Source organism: Lissotriton helveticus, chromosome 1_1, assembly GCF_964261635.1.
Source record: "Lissotriton helveticus chromosome 1_1, aLisHel1.1, whole genome shotgun sequence".
Lineage (NCBI taxonomy): Eukaryota > Metazoa > Chordata > Amphibia > Caudata > Salamandridae > Lissotriton > Lissotriton helveticus.
The window spans coordinates 642,258,682-642,285,218 of record NC_136057.1 but is presented as its reverse complement, the minus strand read 5'-3'; the positions used below and the strand labels follow the sequence as shown (position 1 = coordinate 642,285,218).

The window sequence follows — 26,537 nt, the reverse complement described above, 5'->3', positions numbered from 1 at the left end:
GAGCAACAGGCCCAGTGTCCATGGCAGGTGAGAGCCCAACATAGCATAGCAACAGGGCCAGTGTCCATGGCAGGTGAGACAGCAAGTACATGAGAGGCTGCACAGGGGAGAGTACAGCACAGCAGAGCAACAGGGCCAGTGTCCATGGCAGGTGAGACAACAAGTACATAAGAGGCTGCACAGGGGAGAGTACAGCACATCAGAGCAACAGGGCCAGTGTCCATGGCACGTGAGAAAGCAAGTACATGAGGCTGCACAGGGGAGAGTACAGCACAGCAGAGCAACAGGGCCAGTGTCCATGGCAGGTGAGAGGCCAACACAGAAGACCAACAGGGCCAGTGTCCATGGCAGGTGAGACAGCAAGTACACGAGAGGCTGAACAGGGGAGAGTACAGCACAGCAGAGCAACAGGGCCAGTGTCCATGGCAGGTGAGAGCCCAACATAGCAGAGCAACAGGGACAGTGTCCATGGCAGGTAAGACAGCAAGTACATGAGAGGCTGCACAGGGGAGAGTACAGCACATCAGAGCAACAGGGCCAGTGTCCATGGCAGGTGAGACAGCAAGTACATGAGAGGCTGCACAGGGGAGAGTACAGCACAGCAGAGCAACAGGGCCAGTGTCCATGGCAGGTGAGACAGCAAGTACATGAGAGGCTGCACAGGGGAGAGTACAGCACATCATAGCAACAGGGCCAGTGTCCATGGCAGGTGAGAGGCCAACACAGCAGACCAACAGGACCAGTGTCCATGGCAGGTGAGACAGCAAGAACATGAGAGGCTGCAGAGGGAAGAGTACAGCACAGCAGAGCAACAGGCCCAGTGTCCATGGCAGGTGAGAGCCCAACACAGCAGAGCAACAGGGCAAGGGTCCATGGCAGGTGAGACAGCAAGTACATGAGAGGCTGCACAGGGGAGAGTACAGCATAGCAGAGCAACAGGCCCAGTGTCCATGGCAGGTGAGAACCCAACATAGCATAGCAACAGGGCCAGTGTCCATGGCAGGTGAGACAGCAAGTACATGAGAGGCTGCACAGGGGAGAGTACAGCACAGCAGAGCAACAGGGCCAGTGTCCATGGCAGGTGAGACAACAAGTACATGAGAGGCTGCACAGGGGAGAGTACAGCACAGCAGAGCAACAGGGCCAGTGTCCATGGCAGGTGAGAGGCCAACACAGCAGACCAACAGGGCCAATGTCCATGGCAGGTGAGACAGCAAGTACATGAGAGGCTGCACAGGGGAGAGTACAGCACAGCAGAGCAACAGGGCCAGTGTCCATGGCAGGTGAGAGCCCAACACAGCAGAGCAACAGGGCCAGTGTCCATGGCAGGTGAGACAGCAAGTACATGAGAGGCTGCACAGGGGAGAGTACAGCACATCAGAGCAACAGGGTCAGTGTCCATGGCAGGTGAGACAGCAAGTACATAAGAGGCTGCACAGGGGAGAGTACAGCACAGCAGAGCAACAGGGCCAGTGTCCATGGCAGGTGAGACAGAAAGTACATGAGAGGCTGCACTGGGGAGAATACAGCACAGCAGAGCAACAGGGCCAGTGTCCATGGCAGGTGAGAGGCCAACACAGCAGACCAACAGGGCCAGCAACACACCCATGTTCTAAACAATGTTCAGGACTAGCACTCCTGTATGAGGCACAGGCGAATGAGGGTGATGTCAACTCACTCCTGGCTGTCATGCGGACTTGTAACTGGCTGTGTGTCGGGGACAGCAGGCCCACTTGACTGTGGTACTACCGTGAGGTGCCTTCTTTCCGTCTCACAATTTTTCTTGTGATGAAAGGGTTGTGGTTGGTGGTTTATTATTATTTTTCTTTGTTTTAGAAATAGGATACACTGCAGCCTAATGACCAACTTATCTAATTGGTTCATGTAAAATGATGTCTTAAAAGTATTGAACCTTTTGGGCTGTTATCTGCAAAGTATTTAGGTGTATCGGAGTAGGGACAGCCGATTATTGATAATAAATCCTTTGAGTGGGGGGCTGGCTGTCCTGGTATTCCACTTTAAACTCCCATTGTATTGATGACCACATGACTGTGGTGACAGAGCCCCAGGTGATGTGGGGACAACAGTGTCTTGGCAAGCTGGAGGGCTGTGTGGACCAGGTGGCATAGTGGCACGTGGAAGTGGAGTCATGCAGACCTCTGACACAGTGTGGGTGGGAGAGGTTGGAGGGGTGCGCTTCCACTTTTTGGGAATATGAAATGGCTTCCCTGTCTTGGGGTTGATGGGAAGTGGTGATGACTCAACAGGCACACACCCCAACTGTCCCACATCAGGAGCAGACACTCCTTTGACTTCTTGCCAGGGCTGGTCACTACAGTGCCCTCCTTTGCCTTCTTGCCAGGTGTACCCCCTACAGTGCCCTCCTTTGACTTCTTGCCGGGGCTGGTCTCTACAGTGCCCTCCTTTGCCTTCTTGCCAGGTGTACCCCCTACAGTGCCCTCCTTTGCCTTCTTGGCAGGGGTGGTCTCTCCAGTACCCTCCTCCACCTGCATCAATGGCCGTGGAAGTGGGGTAGATGTGGTAGGTGGATGTGCCCCTGTGCTCTTCCTAGGTGTACCCCTGATATGCAACACCTCCTCAGTGGGCACAGACACTGCATGGGTAGGTTTGTGTGATGTTTTAGTGACAGGAGAGTCTTTTGCTGGTGATGCCTCTGCGGCATGTGAGCCTGATGTCTGCCTGATTGCTCTTCTGGCCTTGCCCTCCGTGTATGCAATCACCTGGCCTAATTTCTTGTCATGGTCACTAAAGGCATTGAGCAGGGCAGTCTGGCCCACACAAAACTGGTGCAGGAGTTCTACACACTCTGCACTGAGGGCAGCAGGGGGGACAGGTGCAGGGGCAGCAGTGCCAGGTGTGAATGTGACTCATCCCCTCTTAGTGACATGGATCCGGGCAGCCCCAGAGGAAATGGATGGGAGGCTGGGCACTGGCCGCTGGGTGGTAGATGATGATGCAGACTCCCCATCCCCTGTGACTGCCAACATGGATGCATCCCCGCTGGCATCAGATGATGTGGTACTCTGTGTCTCAGCCACAGATTCCTCCTGCATACTTCTGTCCCCCTCAGATGCGCTGGTGGGCTCTGTGTCACTGGCCTCCACTGCAGCTGTAGTGCTACTCTCGCCACCACTGGTTTCTGGCCCATGTTCCTCCGTGGTCTCTTGCGAATCTGTATTAGAGAGGGATACAGGGTTGTGTAAGTGTCATCATCTGGTCACACGATTTCAAATCAATGCAGTACAGGAGAGCCCCAAACCAACATGGTAACCACCACACCCTGCAATCACTGTGCAGCAACACACTACATAACTACCATGAATGAGCAATGTTGATGCCACACAGCACTACACCCTGCCCGTAGATGGAGTGCCCCCCCAACTTGCCCTGCCCTAGGGACATGATGTGGTGCAACACTTATTACCACTGACAGAACCTTCAGGGAACAGAAGGGGACAACACACACCTATTATGACATTACATGCCACAATGACAAGTAGGCCATAGCAAGCACCATGTGGTAATCTCGGGCACATTGTTGTCAGATGTGTGGGCCTCAACGATCATGGTGCATGCAAAGTAGGCATACATGAAGTCACACTCAGAAAGTTGACACTGCAGTTCACCCCAGTATAGATTACCCACACTATCCCAATGATGAATGACCATGTGGAGCCTAACCCATCTGACAATGCGAAAGTACAGCAGGGAGTTTCAGCTTAGTAAGGCCAGGGTGGGGTAATGCCTGATACAACCACACATCACAGCAGCCACTCACATTACACAGCACATCACAGCAACACACGCACATCACATGGGTCACCGGTGCCACAGGCCCTGTACACATGCATCCAATCCCAGCAAAAGTCACCCTCCCCAGATACTCACCACCCCTGCCTTGCTGCCGATGCTCCTTCAGACGTGCATCCATGTCTGGATGAGTCACTGCCAAGATGCGGCCCATCAGTGGAGTCATGCTGCGCCGTGCCAAACGCCCTGTGCGTGGTAGCATCCCCAAGGTCATCTCTGCCACTTGCTTTGCCAGCCGGCTGATGTTGTCCCACCTCTTGTGACAGTGGGTGTGTCGTCTGTTGGAAACCCCCAGGGCTCGCACCTTTTCTGCAATGGCCCTCCACAGGGCCTTACGCTGGTGTACCTTGAGCTGCAGGTATGAGAGAAAAGAAGGGTAAATGACCATTTACACAATGTCAGATGGGAAACATCCTTTACCACGCGGACTTTACTCCGTAAGGCTTTAACAATGCGTCCATTACAATGCATTACAACGCAAGTAACCACGACTAACCACGACTTGCGCTGGAGGGCGCTAGAGGATTAAGAATAGTATATTTACTATTCCAACACCTTCCCTAGTGTCCACGGGGACTGGTGTTAGAATAGTTAATTATACTATTCTCAATCCGCGCCCCCAAAGCAAGTCGTGGTAACGACTTGCGTTGTAAGGGACGCGTTGTTAAAGCACGCGTTGTGATGGTACGCGTCGTAACGTCATACATCCATGTCAGATACCAACATCTATCAGTACAGTAGCAAGACACAGACTCAGGACTAATTGTAACCTCCCTCCCTTCAAAACTGGGGGACCCCTCACAAGGCCCGAACATTTGTGATTGCATGCACACATTGGGGCATATAGGCTCCATGATAATCTCACAAATGCAGGATGACTCAACACAATATGCATCGACAGAGTGTGTGTAAGTCTGAAATCATACAGGGCACAGATGGGGCATATCTACTATTCAGTGTGAAGGAACAGGAGCAAGGAGCATGTAAGTCTGGTGATGTTTTATCGTTTGGGTGGGCAGGCACTGAACCTACTCTCTGGGTCACACTGACTCAGACTACAGGGGCCCACTGAAATATTCACACAAGCAATTACTGTCCTGGCACCTACAAAGCTAACATCCGTTGGCTCTGTATGGCTGACAATGTAACACACCCCACTCACACATGCAAGTACAGGCATGGAAAAGAGTGACATTGGGACAAACACACTCCCTCGCCCTGGAGACAGCTTGTCTGTCAGTGTTTGACACAATCCCACACCCTCAGGCATATACTGCAGCTACACAACTACACGTCTGACACCCCCCTGACCTACAGCTACCTTCATGGAGACTTACCACTACATTGGGACCACCAAACAGCCTTGGGTACTGTGCCAGCACCTCGTCCACAAGGACCTCCAGCTCTTCACTTGTGAATGGACTGGCACGGATATTCTCTGTCCTTGCCATCCCTGTGGACATGGAACACCTGTGGTGGAAGTGAGTGGTGAGGGGTCCCAGGCTGCAGGCTCTTCAGGCAGCAGCAGGAGAGGGTCCCAGGCAGCAGGCTCTTCAGGCAGCAGCAGGAGAGGGTCCCAGGCAGCAGCAGGAGAGGGTCCCAGGCAGCAGCAGGAGAGGGTCCCAGGCAGCTGCAGGAGAGGGTCCCAGGCAGCAGCAGGAGAGGGTCCCAGGCAGCAGCAGGAGAGGTGTTAAATCCAGTAAAATAAAGATGATGGGTCCTTGTTGTAATGGTCTTGTAGTATATTTATTCTTGGGATTAGATAGTCAACTACAGCATTCAAGTAGGAATGTACTATGGTGAGAAACCCCACCGGGAGCAGATAACTTCCTGCTCAGCCTCCAGGTAACTGATACATTTTGAAAGAATCTACACCCCCGGTAACTTTCACAAGAATGCGCTGTCATCCTCCATCAAATTCAATAAATCAATACAAATTAGCTCACCCTGACAAGGGTTATGACAACACTCCTTCAATGTCACAACAGAAAACCGTACATTGTGCTCTGTCCACAACTGCCAGCATCTTTGTTTCTTCTGCAAGGGCTACAATAAAACTGCACGTCGTTTCTAAATTCCTTAGTTGCAGTAATCCATTGTATCTGCCATTTTCTTCACGCATAGGTTTGTACCTCGTCGCCAAATGTAGCAAATAAAGTCTTTAAGTCCAGAATATGAATAGATCTGATTTATTGAAGATTAGTTCAAATCAAGTTGATAACACAAAAGTATGTAGGTCCAATTGTAATACAATTTAAAAACCCACCAGGAGCAGATGGACTCCTGCTCAGCCTCAGATGTAACTGACTCTCAATTCAAGCATACACAATCAGAACCCAATGTGACATCATAGATGCATGCTCAGCAAGTTATAACAAACACTAAAGTAGGACTGAGAAAGAGGAAAAGTAGGATGTAACACAAGGGTCCCAGGCAGCAGGCTATTCAGGCAGCAGCAGGAGAGGGTCCCAGGCACCAGCAGGAGAGGGTCACAGGCAGCAGCAGGAGAGGGTCACAGGCAGCAGCAGGAGAGGGTCCCAGGCAGCATGCTCTTCAGGCAGCAGCAGGAGAGGGTCACAGGCAGCAGCAGGAGAGGGTCCCAGGCAGCAGGCTCTTCAGGCAGCAGCAGGAGTGGGTCTCAGGCAGTAGCAGGAGAGGGTCCCAGGCTGCTGCAGGAGAGGGTCCCAGGCAGCAGCAGGAGAGGGTCCCAGACAGCAGCAGGAGAGGTTTTAAATTCAGTAAAATAAAGATGATGGGTCCTTGTTGTAATGTTCATGTAGTATATTTATTCTTGGGATTAGATAGTCAAATACAGCATTCAAGTAGGAATGTACTATGGTAAGAAACCCCACCAGGAGCAGATAACTTCCTGCTCAGCCCCCAGGTAACTGATACATTTTGAAAGAATCTAAACCCCCGTTAACTTTCACACGAATGCGCTGTCATCCTCCATCGAATTCAATAAATCAATACAAAGTAGCTCACCCTGACAAGGGTTACGACAACACTCCTTCAATGTCACAGCAGAAAACCGTACATTGTGCTCTGTCCACAACTGCCAGAATCTTTGTTTCTTCTGCAAGGGCTAAAATAAAACTGCACGTCGTTTCTTACACTGCTTACTCTTTTATAATATCGAATAACAAATAAATACACGCTCGTGGTGCCTTTCCTTTAAACACTACGTGTGTAAGAGTGTTGAAATCTTCTGCTTCTTCTCTTGCCACGCTGCTTACACTCTTGTAATATCGAAAAATAAATAATTGTTGCACATCTACATCTTCACAACTGATGGCAGACTTTTCCTCTAAATATGACAAATATCACAGTTCAGTGTCAAGATCTCAGGCCAGTACTGTTCAAATCATGCAGTTAGAACTCACACACCCTGGGGAAAGAAGCTGTCCAGATCACTAGAGACACTGGTGGGGTTAACCAGGGCACTTTACTAAATTTACCTTTTAGTTTCAAGCTTCTTCAGTTGCAGTTGCAGTATTCTTAAATTCCTTAGTTGCAGTAATCCATTGTATCTGCCATTTTCTTCACGCATAGGTTTGTACTTTGTTGCCAAATGTAGCAAATAAAGTCTTTAAATCCAGAATATGAATAGATCTGATTTATTGAAGATTAGTTCAAATCAAGTTGATAACACAAAAGTATGTAGGTCCAATTGTAATCCAATTTAAAACCCCACCAGGAGCAGATGAACTCCTGCTCAGCCTCAGATGTAACTGACTCTCAATTCAAGCATACACAATCGGAACCCTATGTGACATCATAGATGCATGCTGAGCAAGTTATAACAAACACTAAAGTAGGACAGAGAAAGAGGAAAAGTAGGATGTAACACAAGGGTCCCAGGCAGCAGCAGGAGAGGGTCCCAGGCAGCAGCAGGAGAGGTTTTAAATTCAGTAAAATAAAGATGATGGGTCCTTGTTGTAATGTTCATGTAGTATATTTATTCTTGGGATTAGATAGTCAAATACAGCATTCAAGTAGGAATGTACTATGGTAAGAAACCCCACCGGGAGCAGATAACTTCCTGCTCAGCCTCCAGGTAACTGATACATTTTGAAAGAATCTACACCCCCGTTAACTTTCACAAGAATGCGCTGTCATCCTCCATCAAATTCAATAAATCAATACAAAGTAGCTCACCCTGACAAGGGTCACGACAACACTCCTTCAATGTCACAGCAGAAAACCGTACATTGTGCTCTGTCCACAACTGCCAGCATCTTTGTTTCTTCCGCAAGGGTTAAAATAAAACTGCACATCGTTTCTTACACTGCTTACTCTCTTATAATATCGAATAACAAATAAAAACACGCTCGTGGTGCATTTCCTTTAAACACTACGTGTGTAAGAGTGTTGAAATCTTCTGCTTCTTCTCTTGCCACGCTGCTTACACTCTTGTAATATCGAAAAATAAATAATAGTTGCACATCTACATCTTCACAACTGATGGCAGACTTTTCCTTTAAATATGACAAATATCACAGTTCAGTGACAAGATCTCAGGCCAGTACTCTTCAAATCATGCAGTTAGAACTCACACACCCTGGGGAAAGAAGCTGTCCAGATCACTAGAGACACTGGTTGGGTTAGCCAGGGCGCTTTACTAAATTTACCTTTTAGTTTCAAGCTTCTTCAGTTGCAGTTGCAGTATTCTTAAATTCCTTAGTTGCAGTAATCCATTGTATCTGCCATTTTCTTCACGCATAGGTTTGTACCTCGTCGCCAAATGTAGCAAATAAAGTCTTTAAATCCAGAATATGAATAGATCTGATTTATTGAAGATTAGTTCAAATCAAGTTGATAACACAAAAGTATGTAGGTCCAATTGTAATCCAATTTAAAAACCTACCAGGAGCAGATGGACTCCTGCTCAGCCTCAGATGTAACTGACTCTCAATTCAAGCATACACAATCAGAACCCTATGTGACATCATAGTTGTATGCTGAGCAAGTTATAACAAACACTAAAGTAGGACTGAGAAAGAAGAAAAGTAGGATGTAACACAAGGCTCCCAGGCAGCAGGCTCTTCAGGCAGCAGCAGGAGAGGGTCCCAGGCAGCAGCAGGAGAGGGTCACAGGCAGCAGCAGGAGAGGGTCACAGGCAGCAGCAGGAGAGGGTCCCAGGCAGCAGGCTCTTCAGGCAGCAGCAGGAGAGGGTCACAGGCAGCAGCAGGAGAGGGTCCCAGGCAGCAGGCTCTTCAGGCAGCAGCAGGAGTGGGTCTCAGGCAGCAGCAGGAGAGGGTCCCAGGCAGCTACAGGAGAGGGTCCCAGGCAGCAGCAGGAGAGGTTTTAAATTCAGTAAAATAAAGATGATGGGTCCTTGTTGTAATGTTCATGTAGTATATTTATTCTTAGGATTAGATAGTCAAGTACAGCATTCAAGTAGGAATGTACTATGGTAAGAAAGCCCACCGGGAGCAGATAACTTCCTGCTCAGCCTCCAGGTAACTGATACATTTTGAAAGAATCTACACCCCCGTTAACTTTCACAGGAATGCGCTGTCATCCTCCATCAAATTCAATAAATCAATACAAAGTAGCTCACCCTGACAAGGGTTAGGACAACACTCCTTCAATGTCACAGCAGAAAACCGTACATTGTGCTCTGTCCACAACTGCCAGCATCTTTGTTTCTTCCGCAAGGGCTAAAATAAAACTGCACGTCGTTTCTTACACTGCTTACTCTCTTATAATATCGAATAACAAATAAAAACACGCTCGTGGTGCATTTCCTTTAAACACTACGTGTGTAAGAGTGTTGAAATCTTCTGCTTCTTCTCTTGCCACGCTGCTTGCACTCTTGTAATATCAAAAACGAAATAATAGTTGCACATCTACATCTTCACAACTGATGGCAGACTTTTCCTTTAAATATGACAAATATCACAGTTCAGTGACAAGATCTCAGGCCAGTACTGTTCAAATCATGCAGCTAGAACTCACACACCCTGGGGAAAGAAGCTGTCCAGATCACTAGAGACACTGGTTGGGTTAACCAGGGCGCTTTACTAAATTTACCTTTTAGTTTCAAGCTTCTTCAGTTGCAGTTGCAGTATTCTTAAATTCCTTAGTTGCAGTAATCCATTGTATCTGCCATTTTCTTCACGCATAGGTTTGTACCTCGTCGCCAAATGTAGCAAATAAAGTCTTTAAATCCAGAATATGAATAGATCTGATTTATTGAAGATTAGTTCAAATCAAGTTGATAACACAAAAGTATGTAGGTCCAATTGTAATCCAATTAAAAAACCCACCAGGAGCAGATGGACTCCTGCTCAGCCTCAGATGTAACTGACTCTCAATTCAAGCATACACAATCAGAACCCTATGTGACATCATAGATGCATGCTGAGCAAGTTATAACAAACACTAAAGTAGGACTGAGAAAGAGGAAAAGTAGGATGTAACACAAGGGTCCCAGGCAGCAGGCGCTTCAGGCAGCAGCAGGAGACGGTCCCAGGCAGCAGCAGGAGAGGGTCACAGGCAGCAGCAGGAGAGGATCCCAGGCAGCAGGCTCTTCAGGCAGCAGCAGGAGAGGGTCACAGGCAGCAGCAGGAGAGGGTCCCAGGCAGCAGGCTCTTCAGGCAGCAGCAGGAGCGGGTCTCAGGCAGCAGCAGGATAGGGTCCCAGGCAGCTGCAGGAGAGGGTCCCAGGCAGCAGCAGGAGAGGGTCCCAGGCAGCAGCAGGAGAGGTTTTTAATTCAGCAAAATAAAGATGATGGGTCTTTGTTGTAATGTTGATGTAGTATATTTATTCTTGGGATTAGATAGTCAAGTACAGCATTCAAGTAGGAATGTACTATGGTAAGAAACCCCACCGGGAGCAGATAACTTCCTGCTCAGCCTCCCGGTAACTGATACATTTTGAAAGAATCTACACCCCCGTTAACTTTCACAAGAATGCGCTGTCATCCTCCATCAAATTCAATAAATCAATACAAAGTAGCTCACCCTGACAAGGGTTACGACAACACTCCTTCAATGTCACAGCAGAAAACCGTACATTGTGCTCTGTCCACAACTGCCAGCATCTTTGTTTCTTCCGCAAGGGCTAAAAGAAAACTGCATGTCATTTCTTACACTGCTTAATCTCTTATAATATCGAATAACAAATAAATACACGCTCGTGGTGCCTTTCCTTTAAACACTACGTGTGTAAGAGTGTTGAAATCTTCTGCTTCTTCTCTTGCCACGCTGCTTACACTCTTGTAATATCGAAAAATAAATAATAGTTGCACATCTACATCTTCACAACTGATGGCAGACTTTTCCTTTAAATAAGACAAGTATCACAGTTCAGTGTCAAGATCTCAGGCCAGTACTGTTCAAATCATGCAGTTAGAACTCACACAGCCTGGGGAAAGAAGCTGTCCAGATCACTAGAGACACTGGTGGGGTTAACCAGGGCACTTTACTAAATGTACCTTTTAGTTTCAAGCTTCTTCAGTTGCAGTTGCAGTATTCTTAGATTCCTTAGTTGCAGTAATCCATTGTATCTGCCATTTTCTTCACGCATAGGTTTGTACCTCGTCGCCAAATGTAGCAAATAAAGTCTTTAAATCCAGAATATGAATAGATCTGATTTATTGAAGATTAGTTCAAATCAAGTTGATAACACAAACGTATGTAGGTCCAATTGTAATCCAATTTAAAACCCCACCAGGAGCAGATGGACTCCTGCTCAGCCTCAGATGTAACTGACTCTCAATTCAAGCATACACAATCAGAACCCTATGTGACATCATAGATGCATGCTGAGCAAGTTATAACAAACACTAAAGTAGGACAGAGAAAGAGGAAAAGTAGGATGTAACACAAGGGTCCCAGGCAGCAGGCTCTTCAAGCAGCAGCAGGAGAGGGTCCCAGGCAGCAGGCTCTGTGAGCAGTGGAAATGTGAGGTTCACTCCCACAGATTTATAGCCCCCTGGGGTCGTTTGGAAGCTGCAAAGCAGCAACATATGGTTGTCCAGGTCTGCCTCTTTCAAAAGTATCCAATGACCGCTCCGCGGAGCACACCTTCCGCGATTTTCAAATCTGCAACATGCCACTGCGATCATCGCTACCATTGGCAGTAGGCAATGCTCCATGGCGGAGACGCACCTCGGGTGCCCGGGGTGCGCTACTGTGATGGTGCATCATTCAAAAGTATACAATGACCGCCTCCGCGGTGGCGGATCATGCCCACCGCCATCCACACATGTCCATATGCCAATGGCTACCGCACTTGTGAATGGGGATGGTGCTGGTGTCACACCGCCGGGGCAAGACGGTAGGTACCGCGATTCATGCGGCGGAGCATGCCCATCACCATCTACACATGTCCATATGCCAATGGCTACCGTACTTGTGAAAGGGGTGGTTCTGGTGTCACACCGCCGGGGCCAGGCAGTAGGTACCGCGATTCATGCAGCAGAGCATGCCCACCGCCATCTACATGTGTCCATATGCCGGGGCCAGGCGGTAGGTACCGCCATTTTCATAACATTTAATGGCTATGTCCATCGTGAACACTGTATCAGTACCCAGCAGCAACATGGTGAAGGGCACATCATTGTACACACAATGCCATTCTTCCATGTCATCCACAGGTGGACGCACATTCTGTGTGTGACACACTTTGGTATGTGGTCCCTGCCATGTTAGTTATGCATTTGATGGTTGATGATGCTTGACACTCTTGGTGCCAATGATGTTGAAGAAATCAATGTGTTGTGGGTCAGTGCAGACCTTGACAAGGCTTGTGTCACTGTATGTTATCGTACAAGACTGGTGCTTTCACATCAGCTCATGCACACAACTGAAAGTTTTCCTGCTACTGTGATCATTGTGTTGATGGATGTGTGCAGACTTTACATGATGCATTGAGGTGTGACAGGTACAGCAGATGGGTATGATACAGTCATGGTAATTTCAGACACATTTGCGGATGTTACAGCACCTGGCGTGCACATGTGAAATGTGTGGTTCAGTATGTGTGCATTCACATTCACCGATGTGTTTGTGGCACTTGTGTATTGTTATTGTAGAGGTGTGCCCTCTGTGTGTATCAAAAGGCCACCCATGTAACCTGGTGTGCCATGCATCTCTCAGGCAGTCTTTGTTTTTCCATGACATCGTTGACGATATGTGCTGTGGCCATCTCATGATGGTTGTCACTGACATTTTCAAATTTACATCTCAACTAGGAGGAGGCCAAATCTCCTACGTCACCTGACAGTGCTGGAGGACATGGAGAATGTTGCAATAATTAGGACATTCCGCCTGGACAGACCAACACTGAAGATCCTGAGTGATCTTTTGGAGCCCCACCTGCAGCCTCGCCGTCACTATCCAACTGCATTCACACCCACATACAAGGTGATGGCAGCCCTCCACTTTTTTGCAACTGGTTCCTTCCAGGAGACCGTGGCTAGCGCTGGAGGGATGTCGCAGCCCATGTTCAGCCAGGTGCTGAGGGATGTTCTTGCAGCCATGATGCTCTATAGGAATCGCTACATTCATTTCCCTAGTGGAGCAGAATTGGCGAGTGTGAAGGGTGACTTCTATCCCCTTGGGCGCATCCCACATGTTGTTGGTGCAATCGATTGCACCCATGTAGGTCTGGTGCCACCACAGGCAACAGAGCACATTTATAGAAACTGTAAACATTATCATTCTATCAATGTGCAGGTGATGTGCCTTGTGGACATGACTATTTCCCATGTGTGTGCAAGATTTCCTGGCTCTGCACATGATTCGTACATCATGAGGAACAGCATGGTGCCACGGATGATGGGAAATCTGCATCCCGATCGTGCTTGGATTGTGGGTGAGTATGCCTACTGATATGGCGTGCTGTTTGTTACCTGCTGCACTCTGGCTGTGCAACATTACAATGGGTGTTTGTCATTCACAGGTGACTCTGCATATCCCAGTAGGCCATGGCTGTTGAGCCCGCTAAGGAATCACAGGACCCCGGCTGACATCCGGTACAATGAGGCCCATGGCAGGACCCGACATGTAATTAAGCGGACTTTTGGCATGCTGAAGTCAAGATTCCGCTGCCTTGACAGGACAGGAGGTGCACTGGCATGCTCGCCTGCGAAGGTCTGCAAGATCGTTGTGGCATGCTGTATGCTGCACAACCTGGCCATCCACAAGGGGATCCCCTGCTCCTGGACGATGGTGAGGAACCAAGGCCACCACCTGCTCACAGACCGGAGTCCAGTGATGATGACAGTGGAGAAGAGGAAGGAGTTGACCTGCGCCAACAGCTCATCGACCGCTACTTCACTTGAAGGTGGGTGGCGAGGTACATTGTCTGGTGTGGTTGCTGTTGTTGTGAAGGGCTATGCGTGGATGTAACAGACAGGCACACGTTCAGTCACCTGCGTGTGGTAAATGTGACATTGACGTTCTATATGGGGACATATGCTGGACTCTATTTGTTCACACCTGCAGCCCATTGTCTTGTATGCCAGTAGTATACAAGCTGAGTGGATAGTAGTGTTCCCGAAGGAAATGTCCGCACTATTCTATAGGCCACAAATATATATATTCAAGTGGTACACGAAAAGTGAAAAGGAAAGCATTAGAAACAGTAAAAATGTCTTGGGTGCTAAGGAAATCCAACGCACCTACTATCCAAAGGTGCCACAGGTTGACACAAAAAGTGCCTGCCAAAATGAGTCTATACAGTGAAATTCTAATTACAGCACTCCAAATAAGTAAATATCAGTAATAGGCTCTAGTATATAGCCCTCAACACCAAAATTAGCTCAAACAGGTGTTGCATGCCAAAAAAAAACAACCATAGAGATGAATTTGGAAAACAATTTTTTATAGTAAGGGATCAACAGTTATCAAGCCAATTTAATTCGGAGTCCAAGTCTGTGTTCTTCAAATATTTCTTTATTCAAATTTCATAAAAGATTCTCCCAGCATCTTATTCGCCAACACGTGTTTCGTCTCACACTGAGACTTTATCAAGGCTGGAAATATTAAATACAAACATTTAGATGACACAAATATAAAAATATTTACATAATATACAGAGAGCATAAAAGATACTGTATATAATACATGTATACGATACTAGTGCATTACAACAATAAGAGACAGCTCAAACAAATCAAAAAGAGAAACAACCTACATACATGTGATATCAACAAGCGCTAATGAAACATAGAGATATGACACACTATAGTCTGCTAAACAAGGCCTGTATATTGAAAACCAATATTTCTAAAGTATATTGAGGGCCCTGATTAAGGAAATGAGTCTTTAAGAGAAAAAAGAACGAATAAAGAAATGAGATCCCTACCATAGATAGTGTAGGAATTTCGAGTTGTTAATTCTGGATGTTCCAAAGGCACACTGCTAACATCCAAATATGGAACACCTATAAACAACATTTTTTTTTTTTTCTCAATATTATCATAGGAGCTCTATGAGTGAGGTGCGCATCAAAAGTCATATGTAGACAAATGTTGCAAAGCAACAGATATGAACATGTAAGGATGAGCCAACAACGAACAAAATATAATCACCAGAGATGAAGTCCTAATAAATGAGCATCAACAAATAGGCTGATCTGTAAGGAAACGTGGGTGAGCAAGTAGGAAGGAGGAACGGAACGTATAATGGGGCTAGAATTAGTATGCTAGTAGTCAGGGTCCAATAAAACAAAGCGTAAATTGATATTAATGATCTCACCATAAACAAAGGCGGCGTAATTCCTAGTACATCCCAATGTACTATTCGTTTCGAAAATGGGGACGTGCTACAGCATGTGTTAGTATTCAGAGATGTGACCGAAATGACCCCAATTCTGGATATATAGAGGATGGGGAGAAAAATGCATTAAGCGAGTGGGTCTCATGCATAGAAAGACATAAACATAGTATGTCACACAGTATGTAAATAGCTATTCATACCAAGAAAAACATTAAGCATATATGCATAAAATAACTGCAATTTTCGAGACGGCAGACACAGAAACACAAGCAGTATCGAAACAAATCAATGGACAGTGAGAACTATACACTATCCACAAATACCCGTGTAGTGGATGGTACCAGTCAACATGGATTCAACATGGGTAACCTAATATACCTCACGGACAAAAGGTGCTGTTTTAAATGCACTGGGCATGTCTGTGTTAAAGCATGACCCATGCATATAATGATGGAACAGGATGTGCCTATTAGTAATACACAACACTGCCAAGATATGAATATACGAGCAGTGAAAGCATCTGTGCATCAAACACGGCACTAACAACGTTTGGATGAAACAGAAGTACTCACATCTAGTATGGTGCAAGGCGAGTTGTTTAGAATGGGTCCTTAGTGACAAGACATGTTCGATAAGTAGCAGAACATATGTGCAGTCTAAGTATAGGCTTTTTGTGCAACCGTGATAAGTTGCACTCTGAAAAACGGGAAAGTAAAAAATAACGTGTTATTAAAAATGTGAGGCAACAGTAAAGACTGCCTCCCCCACAACTCTATAATGCGTGTAGTTAAACCTCCTAGCGACGCTTACCAGAGTATCTGCCGAGGTTGTATCCAAACGTCACGGCCCGCCACAACAAGCGGACCTGCTGTGTGGACGCCATTATATATACATCGCGCTCCACCAGGTGCACACAAAACCAAGTGACGCGGAAGTCAGGCTGCTATCATCAAAATAAACAAAGGACTCAGAAAGGGATTCCTTATTATCCCGGGTTGAGAGTAGTGGCCATATTGAGACATAGCGAACCTTTCCACATTAGCCTGGTAGATAATGGGTGTCAGAAGGAAACACAGATGTATTGAGGCGCACAATGTTTCAAAGGAACCCTAATAGTGCAAGTTTTTAGATACAATAAATAATCCCTGTCACAAGCCTGGGGAGAAACTCTTTCTACCATCTTAGGGTTTTTCCTGGAATTGGAAAAGAATGATTTCATAATTAGACACAATATCACAAGGGACATCGAAGCATAAAATAAAATAAAGTAGTAACTGTTGTGCATAAACAGATGTATGTACAATAGTGCCTCAAGCATATGACAGATAAAATAAAAGAAACCCATGAGCAGAAAACGCCATAGAATTCTAATCATTGCCCATCTGAGAGCATAGAACAGATCTTATTGCTAAAATACAGAACAGGCATAGTTATGTTACCTATTTCTCATGTACATGATAAACAGAAGACAGGTCATTGGCATAAGCACTATAAGGATGTACAGACATAATACAGCAATACATGACATCAATACAACCGGAAAACGGGTATACCCCTTATTGATCTTTAAGAAATACATGAAGTTCCTGGTCTATATTCAAACCCCTCTCTACAGCCCTCAATTTGATTAACCATTGGGATTCTAACCTTCTTAGATTGCTTACTCTATCCCCTCCTCTTGGATTGGCCCTAGCCACATCAATGCCATGCAATTATTTCTGACCCAACATGTGCCGTGTTGTAGTGAAAAGCTAGAGGATAGCTAGCATTGTTATTACGGATAGCACGTATGTGTTCCTGGATTCTCTCTTTCAGGGGTCTAGTTGAACTCCCCACATATATCTGTCCGCAGTGACAGACAATACAATAGACAGTGAACTTAGTATTGCAGTTAATAAATTGATTGATGTGGTACATTTGCTTGGTGTTGTATGTAAAGGTTTTCTTTTTGTCTTCAGCGAATTGACAGATGCAACATTGAGTACATTTATAAAATCCTTTAGGTTTGATAGGCATCCATGCATTGGTGGGGACAGGGAGGGCATTGGTGCTCACAACAGAGGGACTTATAAGGTTTCTAAGACTTTTACCTTTTTTGTAGGTGATTTTAGGTTTTGTGGTCACATGTGTCACAAGATCAGGATCCAATTTAAGGATTTTCCAGTGTTTGTCAAGGGTCTTGAATATCTGATTGCTGTATGCATTAAACTGGGTGATGAATGATACCTTATCATCCTTGTCAGATGATCTCTTATTCTTGCGCTTTAAAGTTTCTGATCTTGGTATTTTATTAATTCGATTGTGTGCTCTGTCTAGTGTGGGCTTATCATATCCTCTTACCAAAAAACGATCCTTAAGATTGGTTATCTCATTTTGAAACTCATTTTCAGTGCTGCAATTGCGGCGTATTCTTGTCATTTCGCCAAACGGAATGGCTGTAATTTGAGAGGTAGGATGGGCACTGCTGGCATGCAACACTGAGTCACCTGCGTGTGGTAAATGTGACATTGACGTTCTATATGGGGACATATGCTGGACTCTATTTGTTCACACCTGCAGCCCATTGTCTTGTATGCCAGTAGTGTCTTGTGTATGTTTTGTGTAGTGTTCTGTCTGTGATGCCACAATGACACCAGTGACTGTTGTTCTGTTGTGTCTCCCTAGGTGCTTCAGAATAATCCTACCCTACATACAGTACATCATTTGGACACATCATGGACATTGTCAGCACTGTAAATATTGCACTAAAAACAATACTGCACAAAATCTGGTGCATCAGGTATTTTATTTTGAAAGTGGACATGTGATTTGTGCGTGAATAGTTACATGAAGGTGGGGAATGAGCAGTGAGTTGACAGTCATGGTCGATGAGATGCATGAGTAGACACCACATGGATGTGTGACCCAGTCCAACAGATAAGTGCCATTGCCAAGGAAATGTGGGGAAAGACAGTCCAAGCAGTCAATGCAGTGGGGAAGAGGGTTGCCATCAGGGCTGGCTCCGTGACTGGCGTGTGGCAGGTGCTTTGCCTCCGGAGACTCCCAGGCTCTTCTTTGGACGCCCCCTTGATCTTTGGCAGTGGGGGGTATGCTGACTTGCCAGCGGCGTCAGGGGACTCGCCCCTCTCTGTTGGCACAGGGGAGGATGGTGCACTGTCATCCTGCGGCACAACAAGAGGGGGCTGAGGTGTTGATTGGGACACAGGCCTGTCCCTCTGCAATGCCACTTCCTGGCCCATGAGGTCCACCATCTGTCCAAGGCCGTTGAAAATGGACCTCATCAGCAGGATGAGCTCCCTTAATAGTTCATCAGACCGGCCACTTTGTCCCTGGACCTCTTGGTATGCCTCCACAACTCTGGTGAAGTGATCCAGGGATGGTGTCCACTCCTCCCGAAGTCTGGTGGTGACCCCGGCCCTCCCACCTGCCCTGTGCCATGGACCTGTTGCCTCGCCACAGTGGGTCCACGCACACTCTCCCTGCACTCCACAGTTGTTGGTGTGGCCTGGTCATCCCCTGGGACAGGGAGGGAGCTGCAGGTGGTACTGGTTGTATTGGTGGTGGTAGTGGTGGTGGTGGTGGAGGCACAGGCCATGACTGCAGGGGTCTGCCGTGCTGTTGTTGTTGCAGCAGACATGGTGGTGGGGAGGATGGGGTCTTGGGACCTGTGGGTCTGTGGCACACCAGATGGGCCGGCCTGGAGCTCCTCGTCCAAACTGTCCTGGGAGTCAACATCTGAGAGTCCATGTACCGGGGGTGGAGACTGGCTCTGCTGTTCGTTGTTGTGGTCCTCAGCAGTGAGTGCTTCATCACCTGTGGATTAGATGGGGAATGGTCAGTGTTGGGCACTGTGCAAGTATGGTATCATCTGCTTATCATCGACTGTCTGTACACTACACAATTATGAAGTCTCCACTAGTATTATTGATTGCAAGACTGTGTGTAATTTCATGGTGCAGAGGAACATCATTTACTCATACATGTCAGGTGTCAATGCATTGCATGAAATTGTTGCTGTGTGTAGGGATGCAGGTCTCACACACACACACATCAGGAAGAGTTAAGATGGCTACCTACCTGTAAGTCTGTTTGTTATTGTTATTGTTAACTTTGATTTCTATAGCGCCAACTCACCGACAGGTCTCAGGGCGCTCACGACCAAAGGAACAATACAGCTCTTTAACAGATCGATGGATCAGTAGCGTGTATAGATTAATGTACACCCAAAGCCTCTCTAAATAACAATGTTTTTAATAATTTCCTGAAACGTAGGAGGTTAACTTCTTTACGAAGGGGCTCAGGTAATTTGTTCCAGATTTGAGGAACTAAAACTGAGAAGGATCTCCCACCCTTCGTTGCCAGTTTAAACCGTGGGCAAACTAGCAGCTGAGCGTCAGATGACCTCAACCTTCGTTCCGGTTTGTAAATCTCCAGTCGTTCCTTAATATAGGCAGGTACTCGGCCATAAATCGCCTTATGGGCTGTACAGAGGCTTTTAAACTCTGCCCTTTGCCTAATAGGAAGCCAATGGAGGCTCTGCAACAAGGGAGAGGCGTGGGACCTTCTTGGGAGTCTGAAGATGAGTCGTGCAGCATCATTCTGAACAACCTGCAGTCTATTTGTCAGATTTTTCGGTAGACCTAAATAAAGAGCATTCCCGTAGTCTAGCCTCGAGATAATTGTAGCCGAAACTACAGTGCAAAGCATAGATGTGGAGAGAAGGGGAGCTAGTTTGCGCAGTTGTCTAATTAGATCGTTACAGGTCCCCACAACCGACGAGATCTGATTAGCCATTGACAATTCACTGTCAATCTTGATTCCAAGGCTTTTCACCTTGTCACAGGGTGTTGGGGTAGGTCCTAATTCTTGAGGCCAATATAGGTCACTCCATGGCGAGCTTATGGACGAGACTACTAACACCTCAGTTTTTTAAAGGATTAATTTTTAAAAGATTTGCCGTCATCCAGCTGACTACAAATCTGGGAGTATCCTGAGCATGCACCTGTGCAGAGACTGTATTGTCTATGCTAAATAGTAACTGGGTGTCGTCAGCGTAATTAAATACGCGACAGCCCATGTTTACCAGGGAGTTGATCAGAGGTTGTATATAAAGATTGAATAATAATGGGGATAATGCGGAGCCCTGCGGGACTCCGCATGTCAAATTACCCACCTCTGATAGACTATCCCCCAACTGAATCCGTTGTGTCCTACCTAACAGGAACGATTGAAGCCATTGAAAGGCTCTATCCCGAATCCCGAACTTGGCCAGCCTATCTAAGAGCAGGGAATGGCTGACAGTATCGAACGCCGCTGAAAGATCTAAAAGTATCAGGGCACTCGGTTTTTTACTGTCAGCCATCCCCCTAAGCTCATCTAGCACCGAGAGCATCACCAACTCGGTGCTATGGTGTGCACGAAATCCCTCCTGACACTCCTGGAAAAGATGGTGAGACTCCAGGAACGAGGCCAAGGACCTCAGCACATGTTGTTCTAGGACTTTGGACAAGAACGGTAGTTGGGAAATCGGCCTGTAGTTTTTCAGAATGGTAAGATCTGCTCCTGGCTTTTTTATCAGAGGCTTCACTCGAGCTTCCTTGAGACTAGCTGGTACCATCCCTGTTTCCAATGAATTATTCAGGAAGGAGATAATCCGATTTTCTAGAATGGGCAATGCCAGGTGGAAGATACTCGGGGGGCAAGGGTCTGCCGGGGAGCCAGATTTGATTTTGCTCATAAGTTGTTCCAGACTCATCGGGTCTATTGATGGAAATTGTGAGATACTAGCTTCAGAGAGGGTCTGCACAACCTGGGATATGTTAAACGCAGGTACTGTGCTCTGCCTAATATCAGAGAGAATAATGTCTACCTTCTCCAGGAAGTAGTCTTGGAACATGTTGCAGCTAATTTTTGTTTCCGTATTTCCAGGTTTTTTGCTCAACTTAGTTAGAATTTTGAATGTTTCTTTCTGGACATTTTCAGCTTGATTTATCCGAGTTTCGTAATAATTAGCCTTCGTAGCCAGAATACGTTTTTTATATGCGTTGAGCAAATTTTTATACTGCATTCGGTCCCCTTCATCTTTAGTTTTCCTCCAGCTTCTTTCAGCTTGACGGAGTTTCTTTTTATACTCTCTTAGAGCAGGTGTAAACCATGGTGCCCCCTTTCCTACTCCTTTAGCTAGTTGAAGCTTCTCCGGTGCGATCTGATCAATCGCTTTCCTCAAACTCCACACTATATCTCTATAGTCTTGGTCTAGATTGCCATTCGAAGTCTTTAATTTGATAAGTTCTGAAAGACTGTCCGTTAAAGTTTGTAAGTCGACTTTCCTCCATTGACGGACTTTCTTCGTTTTCGGGGGAGGTTTTATCGGCTTTGTATCTATAGGAATGTTACAATAGATCAAATAATGATCAGACCAAATGCAGGGTAAAATATCCAAAAGGGTCACCTTAGGATCTAAAGTCCAGATAAGATCAAGGATGTGTCCTTTTATGTGCGTGGGGACCTTTACTAGCTGCTTAAAGCCTAAAGAGTCTCAAGGAAGAACAAGGAGAACCCTACTCACATAGGAACCAGGGCATTAAATTATAACAAGAAACAACGGCTCCTGTGGTGTGGTACTATATACTGTGTCAATCAATTATAGCTTAATAGCCATTTCTAGAAACACAGAAGGACTAAAAGGGATGTAAAAAAGAAATACACCAACAATTTGAGAGAGTTCTCAATACTGTTTATATACTACAAAACATCAGTCGCAAAAATATGCAAAAAATGCTCAGCTTGTCACATACTAATGTAAACACAAAAAGGTGCACAGTGTCCCAAGTGTACATGTGAAACCAAAACATAAATATACAAACAACATATATAACTATGAGCACAATGGTTTCTCATAGAATGACAATTAGAAAGGAAAATGACCAATGATATTGATAATGAATTATTTTAGTGTCTATACATAATCCTAGGCACTAAATATTGGTTCAATTCCTTATGGCGTTGACGGCGTTTCGACCCTCAGGAATGTGGGTCTCCTCAGGACAGGACATTGGGGGACATCTACGATTAACAAGCATTGGAAATGCAATAGGTCTCGCAGCATTAGAGTTAGTGCTTTTAGAATTGTTTATGGGTTTTTTTTGTAAATCTTTAGCATTTTTGTTTCCTGTAGCCAATGCTAAAGAATTACAAAAAAAAAAAAAGCCATAAACATTTCTAAAAGCTAAAAAATTTCAAAAAGCTGGATAAACTGACATGTTAACGGTTTTTTGTAAGACGCTATACAGTCCATCCTTGTATTACATGTGTTTGTTCTTACGCTGCCGCGATCACTCTTTTTTGTGAGATGTAATTGTGTAAAAGGTTATTTTGTGAGACATTACAGTGAACACGTTGTTTAGACGCTAGAGTCGATGCAATTTTTTTTTAAACTATAGTTCCCACGTACTTATGTTAGATGCTATAGTGGTCACGGCGTTTATGCGACTCTGCTATCAACACTTTCTAGTGAGGCGCTATCAACACTTTCTAGTGAGGGGCTGTATTGACCTCGCGCTCATGTGAGGTATTGTAGAGACGTCTTTTTATGAGACTCTAAACTGTCATAAAAGATGTGGGTGAGGCGCTATAATTTTCGCACACCTCTGTGAGATGCTATAGGAATCACGCTTTCATATAAGAGTCTCTGTGCTGTCAACACTTGTTGTAAGCCACGCGCTTCTACCAGATGGCAAAGTGACCACACCTCTTATATAATTGTATACCGGCAAAAGTTATTTTTGTCTGGGCTACAGTGTCAGGGCTTTTTTGAGACTTTGGAGGGCTTTCCGTGAAACGCTGACAGTGACAAGATGTTGTGTGGCACTACATTATGAACTCATTTGTGATACGCTATAGCGTAGCTCGGATTTTTTTGACCAGGCGCTACTTTGTCCATCTCATTGAAGCAGACCGGATTCAGTATAAAAGAAATCTCGTAGAAATGCGCTCCTTGGACGGAGCATGACCGGACTATCCCGTTGGCCCCATTTCATGTGTGAGTAGCGTCTCCGGTGCTGAGACTCTGCTTGCAATGAGGGACATAGGGTTTTGCTTTTCCATATAAAAGTGGGGCTTTGAGTAAAAAAATGCACAGATTAAACCTGTGTTCACGCCTCACAACGCATCATTGCAGAGTTCTGCTACTAGTCACCTGACCTCGGGCTTCGAGGCGCCATTCTGTCTGTGACAGTCACTGCTCCTGTGCTTTGGAAGTATGTCTGTCCCTAACTGCCCACTGTCCTTGGCCTTATGTGCGCCGGTTCGGGGGACGAGTTGCTGTTAGTCGCCAGGCTGCGCACTCAGAAATGTAAATGCTAGTGCCCGCGGGCACGCGCAGCCGGCACGTGCACCCGCGGGGAGCACCGGGTCCGAATGCCAGGTCGTGCAGCAGAGAAGGGGCTTCCGTGGCGGGTGCATGTTTGTGGATTCCCCACATAGGGTCCATGGCTGGCTTTGCACTGTCTGCAGCACGTGTTGTCCTGAGCACAACAGTGCCCGCGCACCCACACCTGAAGACACCCCCGGGCAGCGGAGCGCATCTGGTGCTGGAGACTGATTATGAAATACATGTAGTTCAAGTTCTCAGTAAAAGGTGAGCTCTGACCCCTGCTCCGGTCGGCCCTCGTAGTCAGTCTTTACCACCACGTGCTACAGGTACAACCTGTGAGGTAACTCCGAGGTGAAGGGAGCTTTCTCACTGCCCAACAGAATAATAGGTGCGCTGCTTTTATTCCAGCAGCCTAGACCCGGTGAGAAATATAAACATAAGTCAGCAAGGGGGTATCAAGTTAAGGGGGCTGTAAGAAGAGGGCTGGGGTTCTAACTGTGTTTGTGTTAATGACAAATCGTTTCTTGCGCCCAGAGCCCCGAGTGCAAAAGAAAGGGCTGATTTACAAGCCTCTGGCGCCACTTTTTCCATATTAAAAGTGAGGCATCGGAGGGCAGGAGGCTTGGAAATACGCCCTGAAGTACAGATCTTGGCTTTCCGCATGTCTAACAAACATCTCTGGGGCCTTGGACCTTCAGAAGCCTTAGGTCCCCCCAAAAGCGAGTGACCGAATATTTTAATACCATGAAGCCACACTGGGTATCGATTCAACACGATCAGCAGGATTTAAGCAAATTATGGTGCCATCTTTACACAGTGCTCGGCTCCCCTCATTGTCCCCAAATCACCGCGAAAAGCAGTTTACCCAGAAACCACTTTACTTTCTCGTTGTTGAGCTTCTGGGAACTATATAGCCGTTTCTTCTAAATAACATGTTCTTCAAAAGGCAAACGCTACATTGCAATAGGGCATTTCGTGCTTCCGAAGATGTCTCGAACAGACTGCGGGCAGGGGAGGGGGCGGAGCGGGGAGAGGGAACAGACGGAGGGAAGGCCAGATAAGGGGAGGGGGGAGGAGAGTAGGAGGAGGAGAGTAGGGGAGGCACGGCCTAGCGGCCGTGCAATCAAGAAGTGAGGGGGCGGGAGAGTAGGCAAGGCAGGCGGCTGGGGGGAGGGGGGAGGAGAAATGCGACACTCGTGAGGGGGAGTGGAGAAGGAGGGGGGAGTAGAGTAGGGGAGGCACGGCCTAACGGCCGTGCAATCAAAAGTGAGGAGGCGGAGCTGGGGGAGGCTGTGACAGAGAGAGCAGGCAATGCAGGCGGCTGGGGGCTTGTGCACGCGCTTTGAAGCTCATTGCGCATGCGCATTGAGCTTCAATTTCTCGTGCACTGCAAGGAATCGCCACGATTCCTTGCAAGTTGGATAAAGAGTGGATAAGCCCCCATAGTCTCGCAAGCTCGATGCGCATGCGCATCGACAGGCGAGACCTAAAAAGGATGGAATAGGGGTAAGTGTAGTATGTGACATTATTTACATATATATTATATATATGGACAGGGGACCAAAATTACCTGAATAATAACTTGTTTTCACCCATGCGTGGTAAAAATTAAGAATGACTTACAGGTAGCCCAGCCGGGTACTGTTGTCATATATAGAGAAATTGAGAAAATAAAGATTGACTTAGAAACAGATTAGTTCAATTCCACAATGACACTTATTGTAAAAGATACGAACTAGGCAAGTAAAGGACTCACCACTGTAGTGGTCAGAGAGTTAAGGGCGTAGTCCTCGTGGATGGTGGAGTATTCATTAAAGACAGGACAATGCCTGTAAAGAACACAATTTGAGGGGGTACGTTATTGGTAATTATATAAACATATGATTCGTGTCCAAAAAACTAATCTAGCAAAGTAAAGTGAAATTTACCTGATAGAATTGGAGTAGCGCCTAATTGCGCTCGATATATCCACGTCGTTGTAATGCTTAACCAAATTAATACAATTGGATATTGTTTACAGGACGATGCCTGCAAAGGAAAATAATGCGGGAATATCGTCGTTAATAATTTGGCTATGTGTGCGTAAAGGCTTAATCATATAATAGCTTTGAGGAAGGAGGTTTACCTGAACCGATAAACGTGCCGCTTAGTGACTTTTCCACAAACACTCTGCCGATCTGCTCATGTGCGTCGGCCTGCCCTTCCGGTTAAACACATTGGCAGACCCGAGGAGGAGAGTTACGAGAACTCGATCCTCGTAAGGGCCACCAATAGAATGTCGAGTGAATGAGCTCGAATCCGCTCTATTGCCGGCTCCACGTAACAAGGACAATAAGTAATGGAGCTACATGTGAACAGGACGGATCTACATTGATAAAAGGGGAACCCTATTCCTGAATATGCAACAATGACCACTACAAGTATTTCAAGGCACAATATTCATATTATTTACAATTGCAATTTAGCTATCCATGACATATGCAATTATGCCACGAAAAGAATACTGCAAGGTGATAAATGAGACCTTATTGAAACAGGACAACCCCTTCAGGGTACTTACATTTAAATGCCTTATTGCCATACATATCTATAGCTATTTA

At 46.3% G+C, this 26,537-nt stretch overlaps 2 long non-coding RNA genes across 2 annotated transcripts in view; both read right to left on the bottom strand.

The window, feature by feature from the left end:
• LOC144770413 (uncharacterized) overlaps positions 1-26,537 on the bottom strand; it is a 335,354-nt gene that overhangs the window by 151,114 nt on the left and 157,703 nt on the right. The window lies entirely within an intron of this gene.
• On the bottom strand, positions 14,670-16,468 carry LOC144770406 (uncharacterized). Its single transcript, XR_013598883.1, has 4 exons — positions 16,374-16,468; positions 16,136-16,259; positions 15,543-15,657; positions 14,670-14,818 (listed from the first exon to the last, which is right to left on the bottom strand). It is a non-coding gene; the product is annotated as an uncharacterized LOC144770406 (long non-coding RNA).